Raw genomic sequence first — 21,494 nt, 5'->3', positions numbered from 1 at the left:
AGAGCACTTTTAACACAATTTGTCCACGATTTATTTTTTAATCCATTCATCATTTATTCAAGATGGTTGAAAGTCTGTTTTGAATTACAAAGTACTGGAATGAAACTTAAAGATTCTTAGAAGCCATTTTACCCATCATATGTTGCTTTGTATTTTGTTCTTTCTTCAGGAGGATGATATAACATTTAGGAGCAAAGATACAGATTAACAGGCCAAAGCTAGAGGAAAAATTGCAAATATTTCTACAGCTACCGTATATTTGCCAGGGGAGCTTATATAAGCTGGAATGAAAGTTATCCAAACAGCACAAAAGATAAGCATGCTAAAAGTTATGTGTTTAGCTTCACTAAAATTATCTGGAAGTTGACGAACCAGAAAAGCAACCACAAAGCACACACAAGACAGAAATCCAATGTAGCCGAGTACACAGTAAAAGGCTATTGCAGACCCGACATTGCATTCAAAAACTATTCTCTCTTTAAAGTAATCACCATTTTTCAAAGGATATGGTGGTGAGGTAATTAGCCAGATTGCGCATGTTAAGCATTGTATCAGTGTGAGGATCAAAACCGTCAGGCGTTGTTGTGTAGGCCCAAACCACTTGGTCATGCTGTTATTGGGACGGGTTGCATTAAATGCCATCACCACAACAAATGTTTTACCCAGAACGCAAGATAAGCAAAGAACAAAAATAATTCCAAATGATATGTGTCGTAATATACAAGACCAGACGGAAGGTTCTCCAATAAATGTAATTGAACACAGAAAACAAAGTGCCAATGCAAAAAGTAGAAGGAAACTTAACTCTGAGTTGTTAGCTCTAACAATCGGCGTGTCTTTGTAAAAATAGAATGTAGCAAACACACTCATCGTGGTGCTAGCTCCGAGCAATGCCACAGTGACCAGAATAATCCCCATTATCTCTCCAAAGGAAAGGAATTCAATTTCTTTTAGTATGCATTCAAATTGTTCTTGATCAGACCGGTAATCCATTGGACATTTCATGCAATTCAATGAATCTGAAAGCAGACAATAAGAAAAAAATGACACCAAATAACGCATCAATAGAAATGTACCGGAAACAGAATCATTGCTAATCTTAAAACTAATCACATAACTTCCTACCAGTGGTGTTACTGATTTCACCATCAGCGCATTGGATGCAATCAAAACAACAAATGGGTTGTCCCTTTCGTGATGCTTTCCTTGTTCCACGCTGACAGCTTTCAGAGCAAACTGCTCTTGGAACCTGTTATAGATCAGAGAAATCAAATTTCATTTACAAATAGATTCAGCTGAATGAATATTTCTACTTTTGGAATACGCGGTGAGATCCTACCGTATTCTGACCACCACAATATCACTCCCCCTTATCAAAAGCTCTCGCCCTGGAGGAGCAGATCCATCATAATGCCCAACAGCTACAATATCAGCACCACCAAACGGGTTTGGTTGCCAGTTTACAATGTCATATGTTGCAACGGGATCTCCGTTATCGTCAAAATACATGTTTTCATCGATCTTCGTCCTGAAATTTACTGCATTTACATAATGTAGAAGCTTCACAAGGAGAAATAAGAATAAAAAAAGAAACAATTATTACTTTGGTGGAGAAATATGAACATTTAGTCAATGAGAATATTCAATCTCTGTAACCTCCTCCAGCCCTACAACCCTATGAAATCTGTGCTGGCCAATTCTGTCTTCTTTCGCAACCCGGTTTCCTTCTGCCATGCCTGCTGTTGCCTAGCCACTAAACTCTGGAATTCCCTCCCTAAATATGTGCGCATCTACACCTCTCTCTCTTCCTTTAAGATGTTCCTTAAAAACTGTCTTTTCGACCAAGCTTTTGGTCATTTGTCCAATATCACCTTATGTGTCTCGGTCTCAACTGTCATTTGATAACGCACCTGTGATGTACCTTGGGACGTTTAACTACGTTAAAGGAGCTATATAAATACAAGCTGTTGTTGTTGAACACTATACTACTATTTGATTTTTAGAGCTACTGGCCCAGAAATTCGGGTCGGATGCTTCCCACGGGTGCAAGCCCCCGACCTGCACTTACCTAGCGCGCGGCCGTTGTGCTGTGGTCCCGCGTGGGATTCCGATCCTGGGACTCCTCCAACTGCCGGCGCGCAGTGCTTGCATATCCCAGGGGTGCAGTTAGTTCGATGCGTCCCCTGGGATCACGTGGGCCATGGAGAGCCAATGCTAGCAGGGAATGCCCATTCATAAATTTGACAGGAAGAGCTGTCAAAACTATAAATACAAATCAGCCCCAAAACATAACTAAAACTTCAAATAAATTTTAGAAAAACATCACATTTTTAAAATAACTATAAAATACATAAAATAACTATTTTAAACAATTTAAATTTTTGAAAAAACTAATTACACTTTCTAACGGGTCTAAAAATAAACTTACCCTTCTTTAAAGTATTTAAAAATAATAAACCTGTGGAAAAATGTTTTTAATTTTATTTAATTCACCACTTACCTTGTTAAAAGCAGGCCTTGCGACTTACCGTCCAGGAGAAAGCTGCAAAAAAATGTAAGTTCCAGGTGTACGCGCTGCCTCTCAGGCGCAGGCGTTCGACCTGTGAACCCCTTCCTTTAAGGGAACAGAAGTTCCGGTTTCCCGAAACCGGCACATTCGTTGGGCCTACACTTGAGTACCCAGCGCTTACTCACCCACGGGGTCCCGAAGTTCTGGGCCAGAGTTTTAATGCTTTATTAGTTACAATGAAATGTGAAACACACTTTACCTGCCAAGGTTGAAAATTGGAAAGATTTCCACAGCTGTTTTTGGCAAAAGGCACTTTGCCACTTTGACAGGATAACATATTGTGAAGGGAATGAGCAAACGCATATGTCGCTTTATATACATTGTAAGTGACTCTATACTGAGACACATCTGTAAATTCATTATGTATTGTCTCTAGCTGTTCTCTTCCTGTGCATTCTCTATGCTGCAAATTAAGTTTAATATCATCAGTTTTGTTTCCTGTATTTTTTAACGTGCAGTCGAATGTCCTTTCCCAAAACTCCTTTACTAAAAGGTTGCCTGGGTAAGCAGAAGGGCGGATGCGCATCAGGAATTCTTTTAATCCCGGTATGTCCACTTTTTGAATTGCAACTCCAATTGTGCCGGTAAGAAACCGTTGGCTTTCTTCTGGCGGTAGAAATAAGGTGGAAACCCAGGCTTCACTTCTTATCCATTGTAAGCCAGTGACGTTTTGTCGAACGATTTCGTTCATTAGAATCTTCATGTCTAAATGAGAGAGAAAGGCCACAACTACTTTGGTGGTGGACTTCTTTACAGTGTTTATAGTTTTAAGTAATTTGTCTCTCGGGTATGTTTTATGAAAAGACTCCGAGAAAGCGACACACGCACCCAACTGTTCTACAGCTTCTGTGAAAGCTTGCATTCCAAAGTTACCATAGTGATCGTCACTTTTAATCATTCCGATCCAGGTCCATCCAAAATGTTTGATAAGCTGGGCTAAAGCTCTGGCCTGAAAGTAATCACTCGGTATTGTTCTGAAAAATGACGGATATTCCTTTCTGTTACTCAGACACGCACATGTGGCAAAATAGCTGATCTGTGAAAGATAACATAGGAAGCTATTTTACATCACAAATCAAACCATTATGGAATATTAAACAAGAATGAAGGACTTGCATTTCTATAGCGCCTTTCGCAATCTCATGATTTCCCAAAGCAGTTTACAGACAATTATGTGCTTTTAAAGTGTAGTCAATATTGTAATGTAGGAAACGCAGCAGCCATTTTGCGCACAGCAATATCTAACAAACAGAATGTGAAAATGACCATAAATTTGGTTTCTTGATATTGGTTGGGGGATAAATATTGGTCAGCACACCTGTGAGAACTCCCCTGCTCTGGTCCGCCTGAGAAGGAGAACAAGGAGGCGGTTTAACCTCTCATCAGATAAACGTTTCAGTAATGGCCATTTCTGTGAGGCGCTTGAGTTGAAATGCTACCCCAGTAATGGTACCCCAGCAAGAACTCATTATTAATCTTCAGGACCGGAGGGGAGAACATCAGAGAGCTACTGGTCATTAAAAAAAAATTCAAAGATATTTCTCATTTCACATACAAGTTTTAAAGTTGATTCTTAAGTTACAAGACAACTCTGGCAACTGGCATGAATATTTCAACTTTAATTATTACTCCTTTTATTACTTTTACAATTTCATGATGTGAAAGGTACTCTTGCATCATAGGGTAGGGAAACACAAACATTATCCCCGTGAATGAAATATTGAATAAATCAACAAAATAGAAAAAAGCTCTTATAATACCGAGCAGAACGAATGAGTTATAATTGTTTCGCATATTCTCGATATTATGAAAATATTTCCGATATTAGATCTCATTCAAGTTGGTTTATATAACGGTAACGTGCCACATTCTAAAGTGAGGAATGAATAAGGGGGCAATACTGTCGTGGAGCTAAATGGAAACGAGGAATTCCATTGATTTACACTGTACTTTTTTATTCCCCTGTTCTAGGTGCGCTAATGTTCCGATGCATATCACACAGTCCATTAGGAATCCACTCGGCCAACCCTGCCTGTGCCGCCTCTTTGGAAGAATTAGCTAATTAGTCCCATTCCACCTGCTCTTTCCCCTTAACCCTGCAACATTTTCCCCTCCATGTATTTACCCAATTCTATTTCGAAAGTTACTGTTGAATCTGATTCCACCAACCTTCCAGGCAGTGCATTCCAGATCATAGCAATCTGCTATGCAAAAACTTTAAGCCAGAATTTGCGTTGGGTAGGAAGGTGTACAGAGTATAGTGTCAGACCGCGTTTGAAATGGATTTCTGTTTGCGCTTGAACTTGCGATCAGTCAAGCTACGACTTGACAGATCATCCCGTCTGCCTTGGAAATCACAGTTGCTGGCACAGAGTTGGGCTAATTGCCCACCAACTGCCCAGCAATTACGCAGGAAAATGTTATGGCTGATACAAATGACACAGGGACTGTTTGCCTCAACGGAAGGGAATAACTCAAAAGATACAGTGCATCCTTCGCCATGTATTTAGCTCATTTAGTTCATATAAAAGTGAAAATTTTGTTTTGTCTGCACATTTTATTGAAATCCTGATGTTGAAGCCTGCTTCTCTCATTACAACAGCTTTTTTGTGTGAGGCAATCTGAATTTAGTCGATTCTAAATCCCAAATAAAGAACGAAATGCTAAACCTTAATACGTATTTTTATCTTACTTACTGACATTAAAGCATTTAAAGTCATAGTACGGTGCTGGTTTCATAGTGCGTGCCCATTCTGTGAGTGGGAAAATTGGGGCAGGTGCTAATCTGCACCCTCCTACCTCCGATGTCCCTGTATTCCTCCTTGTATTAGTTATCATGTCCAACTAAACCTTATAACTTTATTCCCCTGTGTACCAGTTATCACATCCCATCGAACAATTAAGTGTAAAAGCTTCATGCAGGTTCCCACATATCTGCCCAGAGGAAACTTGACGCTTCTACTGATTGGAGCAACAGGGCCACGTAATCCCTGGTACGCTTCCACACATGCTGGGCAACTGGGATCCATGTGCCTTAGTGGGCCAAAACATTCAGCTTCAAAGAGCAAGTTCGTGAAGGAGGGTCTCTATTAGGTAAGTTTGTATTTTATTCGGATGCCAGCAGCGATCTCTTGTTATGCCACCAACCGCAAAATCTGCCCCAATTTTCCGCATATCACCTCTCCATCTTTTGGCAATCACATTAATCTGTCTCCTCTGGTTATAGACCTTTTTGTGACTGGATAAGCTTTCCCTTTATTTACTCTATCAAAACTGTTCATGATTTTGAACACCGCTATTAAAACTTCTCTTAAGCTCCTGTACTCCAAGAAGAAAAACCCCAGCTTCTCCGGTCTCTCCACATAACTGAAGTCCCGCAACCCTGGTGCCGTTTTACTAATTTTTTCTGCACCCTCTCCAAGGCCTTCGCACTCTTCCTAAAGTGTGGCACCCAGAATTTAGTATATAACTTACCATGGGAATCCTAAACGGACCAATTAATGTAGCAATAGCTAAAGACTGTGAGGATGTAGAATCAGCAACAATAGCAGAAACTGCAGAGGGTCTTTTGCAGCGGTCACTTAAATAGGACCCTTCAGGTCTGTTTAAAAATTCAAAGGTGGCTTTCATCGATAAACTAGTCATGCTACAAGAATCATAAATCCGGTACCCCAGGGTGACATCGGGAAGCAGTTTGGGGTCCTTGTTTATTTCCTCTATTGCAAATATCATCTCCAGTACAAAACGAAAAAGTCTGAAACGAAAACTGTGGAAACACATTTGTAGGTTGTGAAAGACAATATTGGCATTTTTTTATTATCTTTATCGCATATATGAAAGTTGTTAAAATATTTTGACCAAGACAACAAAATTAATGCAGAGTGCTTCATATATCATACATAATGGAAAAGCATGAAGACAGTTTTTGACACAGCGAGTTGTTGTGATCTGGATTGTACTGTCTGAAAAAGTGGTGGAAGCAGATTCAATAGTAACGTTGGAAAGAAAATTGCAAAATACTTGAAGCAAAAAATGCAGGGCTGTGGGGAAAGAACAGGGAAGTGGGATGTATTAGATATCTCTATCAAAGAGCTGGCACTGGCATGATGGGCCACATGGCCTCCTTCTCTGCTGTTTCATTCTATGATTCTATGAATAGAGTCAGGCTGATGGGGAGAAAGAATATTTGTGAACACGATAGCATGCTACTTTGGAAATATTGTACCAAAACATTATTTATTCACAATATGATTCAAAGGTTAAAAATAATTCTATTTCAGCATTGAACACGTTATGTACAAGGAATTGCATATTTATCAGACTTTCTGATTTCACATTACTTCTAATACCAAATATATTTGAACCATCAAAAAGCAACAACCTGTCTGTATGTGTGGGCATTGAATCATAGAATCATAGAAAGTTACAGCACGGAAAGAGGCCATTTCGGCCCATCGTGGCTGCGCCGGCCAACAAAGAGCTATCCAGCCTCATCCCACTTCCCAGCTCTTGGTCCGTAGCCCTGCAGGTTAGAGCATCCCAAGTGCACATCTGAGTGGTTAAGGTTCCTGCCTCTACCACCCTTTCAGGCAGTGAGTTCCTGACCACCACAATCCACATTGCCCCTCAAATCCCCTCTAAACCTTCTACCAATTACTTCAAATCTGTGCCCCCTGGTTTTTGAACCATTTGCTAAGGGAAATAGGTCCTTTCTATCCACTTTATCTATGCCCCTTGCCCGTCATAATTTTATACACCTCAATAAGGTCTCCCCTCAGCCTCCTATCTTTCAAGGTAAACAGACCCAGCCTATCCAGTCTTTCCTCATAGCTAAGATTCTCTACTCCCAGCAACATCCTTGTAAATCTCTTCTGTACCCTCTATAGTGCAAGCACATCTTTCCTGTAATGTGGTGGCCAGAACTGCACACAGTACTCTCTCTGAGGCCTAACTAGTGTTTTATACAGTTGAAGCATAACCCCCTGCTCTTATATTCTGTGCCACGGTTAATAAAGGCAAGCATTCCATATGCCTTCTTAGCCACCTTTTCTACCTGGCCTGCTACCTTCAGGGATCTGTGGACATGCACTCCAAGGTCCCTTTGTTCCTCTGCACTACTCAGTGTGCTACCATTCAATGTGTACCGTGAAATGCCCCATAAGCGATTGCAGTTTAAAAATGAAACTTCTAGTCCTAAATGAATAGTACACCTGAAGGATTTTTATGAAGGAAGGAAAAGGGCAAGAAGAGCAATTCTCCTTAAAGTAGCAGCATTGCAAATGAAGATTCCTAGCTGTGATATCTGCAGTGAAATATTAAACGTTGTCCATGCAAAGGAGCTCTTCATAACTGCCCTTACAATGTCGCTACACATAGCGGCCAGAGCAATTCATTCAATGAGCTGTTGTACATTTATATCTTTGTTTTTTTGTAAATTGTTTAGTTTATCGACTATTTTGGAAAATTAATGAAGGATTATCTATATATTTATTGCCTTCAGATCACAGAAATAATACGGTTTATAAACGTTTTAAAATCATTGCAGTATAATGAGTTTAACATGGTGAAAATCTGTTTTGGAGTTCATTCTCAGTAATACTTTGTCTGGAGAATTGATAATATATAATATATGTGCATGTTTTAAATTCGGAAATGCGATTTTCATCCATATCTTCAATATTTCATTGAAAGAACTATAGTTTAAAATGTTGATATCCAAATTACCTTACGGTTGCCAAGCGAATTAGACAAATATTACACTGAATACAAATATCAGCCTGGAACTTTCTCCCTAGACGTATCATGATAGTGCCGTAATTCCGATGAACTCGGACTATTTAAATCTGCGGCCAATTGTGTAAAAGACACCTTTCAGCTCATTGAAGATCATTGCTGCATAACGTTTATAAATGCTGCTGAAATAGCAATACAATCAGGTACCTTGTTGCACGAGCTCTGTAGATTTAAATGAATCACGTTTATAATAAATCTTTTTACTATAATATTGAAATATATTTACAATTAATGGAATAAAACATGACCCAGTAATATCATTTGCTAATCGGTATGCACTGAGCTCAGTTATCTTGCAGCAACAACAGTAAAACTCATTATAAGCTTAGAAACAATTCAGGCAGTTGCAAACTTCACTAACATTGTGCATTTTACTGCTTTTGGTTGGCTTCTAAAGGAAAGATCCTGACGCTCAACTTTGGCGTGTACGCTGAAAATTCCGCCAATAACAATGTCCCCGTCCTTAGTTGTGCCGAGTAAGTCATCCGTCCCCCAGCTGGCGCACTTGGGTTCGTCCGTTAAATTCACGGGAACAAGAACAGATATTAATGACACAAATAACAAATGGCCAAACATTGTGAACATTAAACACAACTGTATTTAATCAAAGCTTTGCCAACCGTTTTTATAGGTGGTTTCATACGATTGACAGCTGCTCAAATTTGCCATAAATAGAACCGATTGCCAAGACACCTTCAAGCAATTAGTGGCAACTCCCAAATCTCATTTAATCTGTCTTTCAATAAAAATTAATTAATCTGAATGGAACAACTTTATAATTACATAATCAACAGTACATGAATTGTCAAATTAATGTTACCTCATCCGTCTTCAGTGATAATTGGGCCGTATTTTCGGATCGGAGGCTTTCTGCGTGCAGAGGCCTCCGATCTGGAAAAAATCTACGAACTTACCTGAGGGCTCCCGACGTCCGGACACTTCCGATCCTGGGCCTCTCCAACTCCAAATGTGCAGGGCCCAGGTATCCCAGAGGCGCAGGCGGTTCACAAGCGTCCCTGGGATCGCGTGGGCCATGGGGGAGCCAACAGATAGACCTGTCAGATATATGAATGGAGATCACCCCAAAAACACTGCAAAACATTAAATGAGTTAAAGAAAAACCATACAATTTTTTAATTAGTTGAAATTACAATCAATTAAATATTTTAAACAAAAATTTAATTTTTTGGAAAAAATAATTTAATTTTTTACGGGGCTAAAAATAAATTTACCTTTTTTAAAGTATTTTTAAATGATAAATGAGTGAAAAAAAAATTTTTACTTTTTTACCAGGCGTAACATTTCTAAGTGTTTTCTGCGGGTGGAGGTTCACCAGGAATCTGAACTGTCAGCCCGCAGAGGCCCTTCTCTGGGGCAGGCAGCAGATCCGTCAAGAGTAGTCTGGACAGATTGGAAATGCTAGTTTTCACCGCATGCTCTTCGCATGCCTGAAACTGGCATTTCCAAAGTCGCTACAGGTGTGCACACAGTGAATACACACCCGCAGTGATCATACTATCCGGCTGAATATTTGAAAGGTTTGTCTTTGAAATTGGGCCCTGCGATTATTTGTATGTTGATGCGGTAGTCATTGATAATCTTAACAATATTGGCAGATCATCATTTCCAAGAACAAGGGGTAATTTTAATGGTTATGGCTAGGCACTAAACCAGTGATAGCGAACCCATTAACTGCTAGGCAATTGATTTGAATGTCTCTGATTAACCTTAAAGGAAAAGCATTTTTACAATCATATGAATATATGAAGTTACACAGGGGCACATTTCCAACTTGCAACCCAGGCATCAGGCTGCGCATTGGCCGCCAGTTACACAGATCGTCCAATTTTGATTTTGTTTGAAATATCTGGAATTTTCGTCTTCAGTGGGGGATTAAAATATATGATATAACATTCGCCACACCGCCCGATTTTCATTTCCTTTGACGGCGGTATGTCCCAGGTGGCTTATCCATTATCGTTCATTTCACTCCCATACCAAAGTTGAAAATTATACCCATTCGGATAGATTTACACACCTATTACATAGAAGATAGGAGCAGGAGTAGGCCATTCGGCCCCTCGAGCCTGCTCCGCCATTCAATGCGATCATGGCTGATCATCCTAAATATTGAACTTTAGGTTGCCACCTGTTAGTCCTGGCGATAGATCCGGTCAAATTTAGAGGGCTTGCTCTCAACAGAAATTGGCCTGAGGGCTGCCGTTGGTAAACAAGTTCTCAGGGACACCCACTGGCTCCGCGCCCAGCCGGCCTCCAGGCTGAAAGCAGTTAAGCTCCTGAGTTGTGGGGGTTCCGATCACAAGCTTGGAGAGACGTGGAGCAACACTGGCTAGGCTGGCTTTGTGAAGCTGGTGGGAGAAATCCTGCTCCACCAAGCCCCAAGAACTTACCTGTCAGCGCCTCTTTGGCTGAACTTTGAAACTGATACTAGCTGGAACATCCGCAGTGCATTCTTTGCTCAGTCAAAGCTTAAAATGCCAAACGGCAGCCTATGTACTTCATCGGATCATTGGCTGCATGACCCAAGCATGCTCTAGCCGCCCATCAGCAGGCCTGGTGAAGATTAAGGAGCCACAGCGATTGTGGGAATAGGGTGATACTTCATTCCCAACCATTTTTTGCTTTGAACCACCCAGCTGTCACTGGACGAGAGGCCATGAAATCTATCACACAGAATTTGGTTAGACATCTCAAACCATTTTACCCAATAAATTTGGAGTGACTGCTGTGTAGGCAAACAGGTAGTCATTTTGAAGCAATTACATCCTTCAGGAAAAGCAAAGGATTTGTTAGCGTTGGTTAAGGAAGGAATGTTGACCAGTACTGGATAAATTTGGTGCTTTCTCCAAATAGAGGCATAGGATCGGAAGCATTAACTAATTAGCATTGCACCTTTAAAAATCGGTTCAGTACCGCACAGGAATTTCAGCCTTGCATGTGCGTTCAAATCTTCATGAAGGACCAGATTCCTCAATCTTCTGATCCAGTGGATGAAATCTTACCAAATCAGCCAAACAAAAAAGGGACGAATAGCACAGGACTATTTCTATTTACATAGTGGTTGTCTCATCCTCGTGACGTCTCAGCGTGCTTTACGGACAATTAATTAAGTTTGACGTGTAATATTTTTATTGCGTAGGCAAACGAGGATGTAAATTTATGTACAGTGGCCCACAAACAGCATTGGTATGATTAGCCAGTTAATCTGTTTCTGGTAATGTATGTTGAGGGATAAATGCTGAACCAGTTAAATCCCCTGCCTTCTTTCCAAATAGTGCCATGGGCTGGCTATATTTTGTCCAGCTGAGAGGGCCACTTTTTATGTCTTATCCAAAAGACAGTACATACATTAATGTAGTGCTCCCTCACTACTGCACTTAAATGTCAAGCTAGAATAACTGCTAATGTCAATAAAATATATTTTTAAATTTTCATTTAAATATTTTACAATTTCCCAAGGTGCTTCACAAAAAAACTTTCAACAGTAGTTAGGAGAATGCTTTGGGGAGATAAATGTATGTCTTATCGGAGCTATAAAGTTTGGAAATATTCAAAGTTGCAATAGTTTTTTTGGTTTTGATTGTTGATGAATGTGCAATCAAGAGTGGACTGGATAGAGAAGGAAAACATTCATCCAAAGTGAGGAGGGAGGAGGGCAGGGGCAATATTGGATATTTCAGCAGTGTGGAAGGATAAGGCCCTTTAGATTTGTAAATGAGAATAATTACTTCATAATCAATGCATTAGGAAATGGGAAGAGACTGGAGGTCATGAAAAACAGGGGTGATATATGAGAACATTTATTGCAGTGTACAGATAAACATTTAATATTTAGTTTATTTTTTGTCTGTATCATCTTTGCTTTTACCATGGAATCCCAATCTTTAAGGTAATTCCTTAATTTGAGTCATTTTATTTATTTGATTAGTATTATTGAATCTCAAACATAGCATAACATTTCCACAGAATTTTTTTTACACGTTTATGAATTTAAATCGATTTCCAATTATTTTAGTTCAATAAATATTCCATAGTATTACTCCTAACATTGCAGACTGAGTTCCAACTTTGATATCGTGCACACATGAAAGCAACATCTGACTCAGTTGCATAAAGAGCCCCAGTAAATAATCCTGTGAAGAATTCTCAAAGATTGATAAGGGCTATGGGGAAAGAGTAAGGGAGTTGGACAAAATCGATAGCTCTTTCAAGGACAGGGTGCAGGCACGGTGGTCCAAATGGCCCCCTTCTGTGGTGTATGATTCTATAAGTCGTTGATTGATAGGATCCATTTAAACCATGATATGTTTCTTTGTATTTATTTCTTGTCTCAGAAGGATGATATAACATTTAGGTGCAAATATGCAGACCAGTAAACCAATGCTGGAGGCCAGAATAGCAAATATTTCTACAGCGACCGTGTATTTCCCAGGAGAACTTACATAAGCTGGAATGAAAATTATCGAAACGGCACAAAATATAAGCATGCTAAAAGTTATGTGTTTAGCTTCGTTGAAATTATCAGGAAGTTTGAGCTAGAAAAGCAGCCACGAAACACACACAAGACAGAAATCCAATGTAACCCAGTACACAGTAAAAGGCTATTGCAGACCCTACATTGCATTCAAAAACTATTCTCTCATTATAACAGTCATTCAGAGGATACGGCGGTGATGTAGTTAGCCAGGCAACACATATTAAACCGTGTGCTAGTGTAAGAATAAAAACAGTTATACGTTGTTGTGTGGGTCCAAACCATTTCATGAGGTTGTTGTTGGGAAGGGCTGCATTAAATGCCATCACCACAACAATTGTTTTACCCAGAACGCAAGAAATACAAAGAACAAAAGTAATTCCAAATGCTATATTGCGTAATGTACAAGACCAGGCTGAAGGTTCTCCAATGAAGGTAATTGAGCACAGAAAACAAAGTGCTAACTCCAAAAGAAGCAGAAAGCTTAACTGTGGGTTGTTCCCTTTAACAATAAGCGTGACTCTGTAAAGGTAGAACGTAACAAAGACACTCATAGTAATGCAGGCTCCAAGCAATGCGAGTGTCACTGGAACAATCCCCATGACTTCCTCAAAGGAAAGAAATTGGATTTCCTTCAGAATGCATTGGTCTCGTTGAGGATTAGACCAGTATTCCAATGGACACGAAATGCATTCTGTTGAATCTAAAAAGAAATACAAGTAGTGTGGTACAAAACAATGCATATTTGTAAATGAATTCATTGATTAATTATTTGTGAAAGACGTATTTCTACATGTTCTTACCAGTCATGTTACTGATTTCACCATCGGCACATTGTATGCAATCAAAACAGCAAATGGGTTGTCATTTTCTTGCTGCCTTCCTTGTTCCATTGGGGTAGGCATCGGAGCAAACTGCTTTAGGAAACTTGTGATAAAGAAGAAAAATGCAACATTAGCGTGATCCCATACAGCAATTGTTGGCAGCCTATTCCACTTCAAGGTCAAACTACCACGCCGGGACAATGGACGTGAGTCACTGAAAGAGGATCAACTGCTCGAGCCTTGCTTAACTTTGCTCCTCAACGCTCCAATCCATTGTTTACTGGGTTATTGATATAATAGAATCAAAGAATCCTGCAGCACAGAGGGTAGGAAAATGAAGAGAGGCAATATAAACTAAATGTTGCAGTGATAAAATGGGCGCAGGAAGAGACCTCGGTTGTACGTACACAAGTCTTTGAATGTGGCAGGACAAGTTGAGAAGGCTGTTAACAAAGCATACGGGATATTGGCTTTATAAACAGAGGCGTAGAGTAGAAAAGCAAGAAAATTAGGCTGAATCTTTATAAATCAATGGCTAGGTCCCAGATGGTGTATTGCGTCCTAATCTGGGAACCACATATTAGGAAGGATATCAAGCCCTTAGAGTGGTTGCAGAGGAACTTTACTAGATTGTTACCAGGGATGCGAGACTTCAGTTATGTGGAGAGACTACAGAAGCTGGGGTTGTTTTCCTTAGTAAAGAGTTAGTTAACCAGAGATTTAATAGAGGTGTTCAAAATCATGAAGGGGATTGATAGAGTAAATGAAGAGAAACTGTTTCCAGTGGCAGAATGGTTGGTAACCAGATGACGCAGATTTAAGGTGATCAGCAAAAGAACTAGAGGCGAAATGAGAACAATTTATTTCACGCAACGAGTTGTTATGATCTGCAATTCACTGCCTGAAATGGTGACGGAAGCACATTCAATAATAACTTTCAAAAGGGAATTCGAGAACTACTTGAAGGGGAAAGTTGGAGGGCTATGGGGAAACAGCAGGGGGATGGCAATAATTGGATAGTTCTTTCAAAGCGATGGCACAGGCACGGTGGGCCAAATGGACTCCTTCTGTGCTGTGTCATTCTATAATTTGAAAAAGGCGGCCATTGGGCCCATCGTATATGTGCCAGCTCTTTGAAAGAGCTATCCAATTGATCCCAAGTCCCCGTTCTTTCCCATAGCCCAGCAAATGTTTCCTCTACAAATATTTATTCAATTCCCTTTTGAAAGTTGCTATTGACTTTGCTCCCGACCTCCTTTCACGCAGTGAATTCCAAATCATAACTCACTTCGTTAATATGCTATCCTCATCTCTGCCCTGGTTTTTTATCAATTAACTTCAATCTGTCTCCTCTAGTTGCCATCCTTCCTGCCGTTGGAAACATTGCCCCCCTATCTACTCTAGCAAACCCTTCTAACATCATCAGAGCTGGCTCCATTGGATTGTTACAATACATGGAAAAAGCAATATCATCCGTTTAATGTTGAAAATGGATTTTGTGTCCTATGCACTATTCTATTAGCTGATATTTATTTTTGAAATTAAGATCAATCTTGCTGGCTTGAGGCGATAATTAATTTTAGCAGTGTTTTCTGTGAATATATGGGATGGCGGAGAAGTTAAAACTGGACGTATATTTCAATATATGCCAACTTTGTTTTCTGGGCAAACTATTAACTACATGTGAAACTTTAATCCGTTTACTAGTTTTGGGAACTTTATAATTTCGACTTCTTATCTAAAATATGAGACCCGGCTGAGCGAACGTGTCATCATTCCACATACTACTGTGGATGGAAAATCCTTACCGTCACCTGTAAACGTAAACGTACTCACCCATGGGGACCCGAATTCTCTGTTACTGTGCATTCCTGGATCACCGAGTGAGGTTTAATTCCAGCTGTTTTGTTTTCCATGTTCTCTTGCTTACAGCAGGTTGTTCTTTCCCAAAACCCCTTCACTATAAGGTTTCCTGGAAATACAGAGGAGTGGACTTGCATTAGGAATTATTTTAGTCCTGGTAAGTTTACTTTACGAATTGCAATACCAATTGCCCCAGAAATAAATCGTCTGCTTTCTTCTGGCGGGAGAGGTGACGTAGTGATCCAGGCTTCGCTTCCTATTAACTACACGCCGGTGACATTTTGCCCTGTTATTTCTCTGAGCAAAATGGCCATATCCGATTGTGACTGAAAGGCCACAACAACTCTTGTGGAAGATGACTTTATGGTGTTTATAGTTTTAAGTAACTTTGCCTTGGAATATGTTTTATGAAAAGACTCGGAGAAGGCGATGCAAATGCCTAAACATCGTACGGTTTCCGTGAAAGCTTGCATTCCAAAATTACCATACTCATCGTAGCTTTTAATCGTCCCGATCCAAGTCCACCCAAAATAACTTACAAGTTGAGCTAACGCTCTCACTTGAAAGTGATCAGTCGATATTGTTCTGAAAAATGACGGATATTCGTTTCTGTTACTGAGGCACACGCAGGTAGACACGTAGCTAACCTGCAGAAAAATAAAACGTGAAAACCATATTATTTTTCACCAAAAATAGAAAGAAGGACTAGAATTCATACAGCGCTTTTCAGGAATCCGGGAAGTCCCACTTTACGGCCAATTAAGTATTTTTTAGAAGTGCAGTCACTGTTGTAGTACAGGAAACGCCACAGTCAAATTGCGCACTGCAAGCTCCCACTTGCAGCAATGAAATAAATGACCAGCTCTTCTGTTTAAACTGTTGCTTGAATATTGGCGAGGAACACCTGGAGACCTCCCATGCTCTTCTTGGTAATATTGCTGTGAAATATTTCATTTCCACTTGAGAGGGCAGACGGGGCCTCGGTTAAACGTCTCATTCGAAGGACAGTGCAACCATAAGCTTCTGACCTAGAGGCGTGAGCCAGAGCTGGCACACTATAACTAGGACATTAGTAACTGATGCTGTATTGAACCTTTGATTCTTTATCTTTTTTATTTACGAGTCAAAATGTCATAGTACTATAAGGCGATTGTAGTAATAGTTTAATGTACATTGTGGTTCACCTCCAAATTCTCAAAATCCTAACAATTTATTCTACAGTTGTTTGTTTTTATGCCATTTACTGACATTCTTTCATAAAGGCCATTAATGCTTCTTGTAGGTTCTCCGCCTCCCGTCTGCTTCAGGGGAAATTAATAGTTTTCTGTTTACTTTAAGGGGAAAACATAATGAACAGTAATAAATATTACCATATTCGCCATATGTTAGCTTAATATTTTGACTCGCTAATAAGAACAATAAAAGTGTTACTAATGTGACTGTCCTCTCAAGGCAAGTAAGCAAATTATCGTATTTAAGCAATAAAATACCTTTCCAGGGAAACAGACCATTACACTCACTGATGAGTTTAAATGAAATTGATAGATAACTGGCATAGATCCCAAGGCGAATCAGACAGGTGAAAGGGTCTTAGTACGATAGCAAAATACTGCAGAAGTTGGAAATCCGAAATAACAACAGAAAATGCTGGAAAAACTCAGCAGGTCAGGCAACATCCGTGGAGAGAAATTTGAGTTGACGTTTCAGGTCGAACCCTTCTTCAAAACTGGAAAGAAAAGAAAATAGATCGAAGGCAGGGCTGCGATCGGACAAAAGAATAAAAGAAACAAAAGAAGTAAAAGAGACAAAAAAAGGTATTAGAAGCTAGACGAGATGGTAATAAGCTGAGATTACGTGTAAAGTGTACTGGCAGGGCAAGAGATAGCTGCCAGGTGTGAGAGAGAAACAAAAGGAAAGGGGAGGGGGGAAAGGAGTGGAAAAATTACCAAAAAAAATGAAATAGGGGCCGAGGTTATGATCTGAAATTGTTGAACTCGATATTGAGTCCGGAAGGCTGCAGAGTGCCTAATCGGAAGATGAGGTGCTGTTCCTCGAGTTTACGTTGAGCTTCCATGGAACAATACAAGAGGCCAAGGACGGTGAGGTACGAGTGGGAATGGAGCGGTGAATTAAAATGACAGGCGACCGGAAGCTCGGGGTCACCCTTACGGACTGAACGGAGGTGTTCCGCAAAGCGGTCACCCAATCTGCGTTTGGTCTCCCCAATGTAGAGGAGACCACATTGTGAGCAGCGAATACAGTATACTAGATTGCAAGAAGTACAAGTAAATCGCTGTTTCACTGGGAAGGAGTGTTTGGGGCCCTGGACAGTGGGAAGAGGGGAGGTATAGGGGCAGGTGTTACATCTCCTCCGCTTGCACGGGAAGGTGCCAGGCGAAGGGGAAGGGCTGTTTGGGGTGATAGAGGAGTGGACTAGGGTGTCTCGGAGGGAGCGGTCCCTGCGGAATGCTGAAAGGGGAGGGGAGGGGAAGATCCGTTTGGTGGTGGGATCACTTTGGAGGTGGCAGAAATGCTGGAGGATGATCCATTGAATGTGGAGGCTGGTGGGGTGAAAGGTGAGGACAAGGGGAACCCTATACTGCCCTCACCCCTGCCCCTCCCTCCTGGAACCACGATAGGGTTCCCCTTGTCCTCACCTTTCACCCCACCAGCCTCCACATTCAACGGATCATTCTCCGGCATTTCCGCCACCTCCAAAGTGATCCGACCACCAAACGGATCTTCCCCTCCCCTTTCAGCATTCCACAGGGACCGCTCCCTCCGAGACACCCTAGTCCATTCCTCTATCACCCCAAACAGCCCTTCCCCTTCGCCTGGCACCTTCCCGTGCAAGCGGAGGAGATGTAACACCTGCCCCTATACCTCCCCCCTTCCCACTGTCCAGGTGAAACAGCGATTTACTTGTACTTCTCACAATCTAGTATACTGTATTCGCTGCTCACAATGCGGTCTCCTCTACATTGGGGAGACCAAACACAGATTGGGTGACCGCTTTGTGGAACACCTCCGTTCAGTCCGTAAGGGTGACCCCGAGCTTCCGGTCACCTGTCATTTTAATTCACCGCTCCATTCCCACTCGGACCTCACCGTCCTTGGCCTCTTGTATTGTTCCACAGAAACTCAATGTAAACTCGAGGAACAGCACCTCATCTTCCGATTAGGCACTCTGCAGCCTTCCGGATGCAATATCGAGTTCAACAATTTCAGATCATAACCTCGGCCCCTATTTCATTTTTTCTTGTAATTTTTCCACTCCTTTCCCCCCCCCCCTTTCCTTTTGTTTCTCTCTCACACCTGGCAGCTATCTCTTGCCCTGCCAGTACACTTTACACCTAATCTCAGCCTATTACCATCTCGTCTAGCTTCTAATACCTTTTTTTGTCTCTTTTACTACTTTCGTTTCTTTTATTCTTTTGTCCGATCGCAGCCCTGCCTTCGATCTATTTTCTTTTCTTTCCAGTTTTGAAGAAGGGTTCGACCTGAAACGTCAACTCAAATTTCTCTCCACGGATGTTGCCTGACCTGCTGAGTTTTTCCAGCATTTTCTGTTGTTATAAAGGATCTTAGTAGTCGGTACATATCAGGAAATTAATATTGGACTGTTTAACATCGTTTAAATGAATTCTGAAATATATATCATAGAGTTACACCTGCCAAATCTTAGCTTTGATATTGCAATTAACAGAAAATATGTGATAAATCGGTCGTCCGAAATAGATATTAAAATTGATTTGAATATTTTAAATTCCAGAACTGTAAAAGAATGAAGAAAGTTCAGCAGCTACAGTAACAATTCAGCACGCAACAATTTTATAATATGACATTATATATTAAACTACAAACATTTTTATCGAAAATAAACAACGATGAAGAATATTTTATATTCTTGATAATAATCACAGAATCACAGAAACCCCACAGTGCAGATAGAGGCCATTTCGGCCCATCGAGCCTGCACCGACACATATCCCACCCGATCCCCGTAACCCCTACACCAACACATATCCCACCCTATCCCCGTAACCCCACGTATTTAATCCCCCTAACACTAAGTGTCAATTTATCATAGCCAATCAACCTAACCCGCACAGCTTTGGACTGTGGGAGGAAACCGGAGCACCCGGAGGAAACCCACGCAAACACGGGGAGAATGTGCAAACTCCACACAGACAGTCGCCCGAGGCCGGATTCGAACCCGGGTCCCTGGTGCTGTGAGGCAACAGTGCTAACCACTATGCCACCGTGCTGCCCTATCTAATAATCATGGTTATTAGATTCATTTGATTCATTAGATTCATCTGAAAGAGTTTCACCTTATGTCAAATTGTATAAAATAATGGTGTTTCCTTGTTTTACACCTTAAGTTTCTATTGCTAATCTTTGGCTATGACGATATTTTCCATTATATATTTTACCATTGGAATTCTGAAAGTACTGATTAAGTTCGTGATGGCCAGAGATTGTGAGGATCCTGAGTCTCCAATAATAGCGGAAACGTCTGGGGCTCTTTTGCAGGTATAATTGAATGCTTTTTTTCCGAGCCTGTTTAAAAAGCCAAAGGCTGCTTTTAATGATATTGGAGGCACGCCACAAGAACCTATATTCGGTATCCCAGTGTCACGTTCGGAAGCAGTTGCGGATCTTTGTTTATTTCCTCTATAGCAAAGATCATCGCCATTACAAAACGGAAGAGCCTGTTACGAAAGCTGTGAAGAGCACGCTGTAGTTTGAGTTTAGTGAAACAAGCACTGTAATAATTATAAAATATATGCTCGTAAAGGCAATACTAATACCTGTACTATATTATGACTGAAATGTATTCGGTATGTAAGTTTTCAAAATTAGACTTCAGAACATGCAGACTAGAGAAAGGTGAAAGATGCGATATGTGCTCAGCGACTGTATTTTAGGAAACATTGCCAAAGCATCCTTCATACAACCAGTTTGCTATTTGCGAACTGAAGGTGAAATTAGCTGAATTGCTCCCACAGTTTTGCTGAATTTGAATAGCAACACATGAAAGCGATACCAAAATCAATACCACCTAAACTCTGAGTGGAAAAAGATAAGGTGAGAACAACAATGCTACTTTTATAAGTAAGCGAGATCATTGCTAATAAATATGATTAGAACAGGAAAGACGGTCTACAGTTATATCAAGTAGGGACAAAGAAACGTTGAGGAACATTGAAATGGTTACAGAAAATAATTAAAATAATAATTTGGACGAGAGTGGGAAGGCATTGACACAGACAGTAGGGTAAATTCCCATATCCAGTCCTAACGCTCCCCCACCTCTCCACACATCCACTGCTTCGCTGTTCTCAGACTGCTCGTCCGGCATCCAGTCTTCAATGAGACGCATTTTCTTCCACTTTTGCACTGGGAAGAGAGAAGCCATTGTCTTCTGTCCCCACCACAAAGTCTGTAAAATTGCCACTGATTCCATGCCCGCCCAACATATCACCTCCCTAACCGAGAACCAGTCTGTTGACCATCTCAGCATCCTATTGACTCCCAGCTCAGCTTCTTACCTCTGCATCACAAAGGCCGCCGACTTCCACCTCCATAGCATTGCCTGTCTCCAATCATGTCTCATTCCATCTGCAGTTGAAATCCTGCTCCATGCCTTTGTTGCCTCCATAAATGCCGGCTCATCCAAAGTTCTGTTACCCATAACCTAGACCCAACCAAATCCCACTCATCCATCATCCCTGTTCCAACTGACCCATATTAGCTCCCGGCCCACCAACACCACACATTTAAAATGTTTATCCTCGTGTTCAAATCCTTTCTGGCCTCCGCCCTCGCTATTTCTGTAACCTATACCTGCGCTACAACTCTCCGAGAACTGGGGTCCTCCGTCTCTGGCCTTTTATGCGCCTGAAAACCATTCAGCCCTCCGAGGTGGTTGTGCTTTCACCATCCT

The 21,494-nt window shown here is 40.9% G+C and overlaps 2 pseudogenes; both read right to left on the bottom strand.

Moving 5' to 3' along the window:
- Nucleotides 1-106: 106 nt before the first annotated feature.
- LOC147115468 (extracellular calcium-sensing receptor-like) lies at nucleotides 107-6,322 on the bottom strand (annotated as a pseudogene).
- A 6,353-nt stretch (nucleotides 6,323-12,675) lies between these two features.
- LOC147115467 (extracellular calcium-sensing receptor-like) lies at nucleotides 12,676-21,242 on the bottom strand (annotated as a pseudogene).
- Nucleotides 21,243-21,494: the final 252 nt, after the last annotated feature.

The sequence above is a fragment of the Somniosus microcephalus genome, chromosome 6 (genome assembly GCF_052327205.1).
Source record: "Somniosus microcephalus isolate GS21.2 chromosome 6, FLI_Smic_1.0, whole genome shotgun sequence".
In the NCBI taxonomy this organism is placed as follows: domain Eukaryota; kingdom Metazoa; phylum Chordata; class Chondrichthyes; order Squaliformes; family Somniosidae; genus Somniosus; species Somniosus microcephalus.
This window is presented reverse-complemented; position numbering and strand designations above follow the sequence as displayed.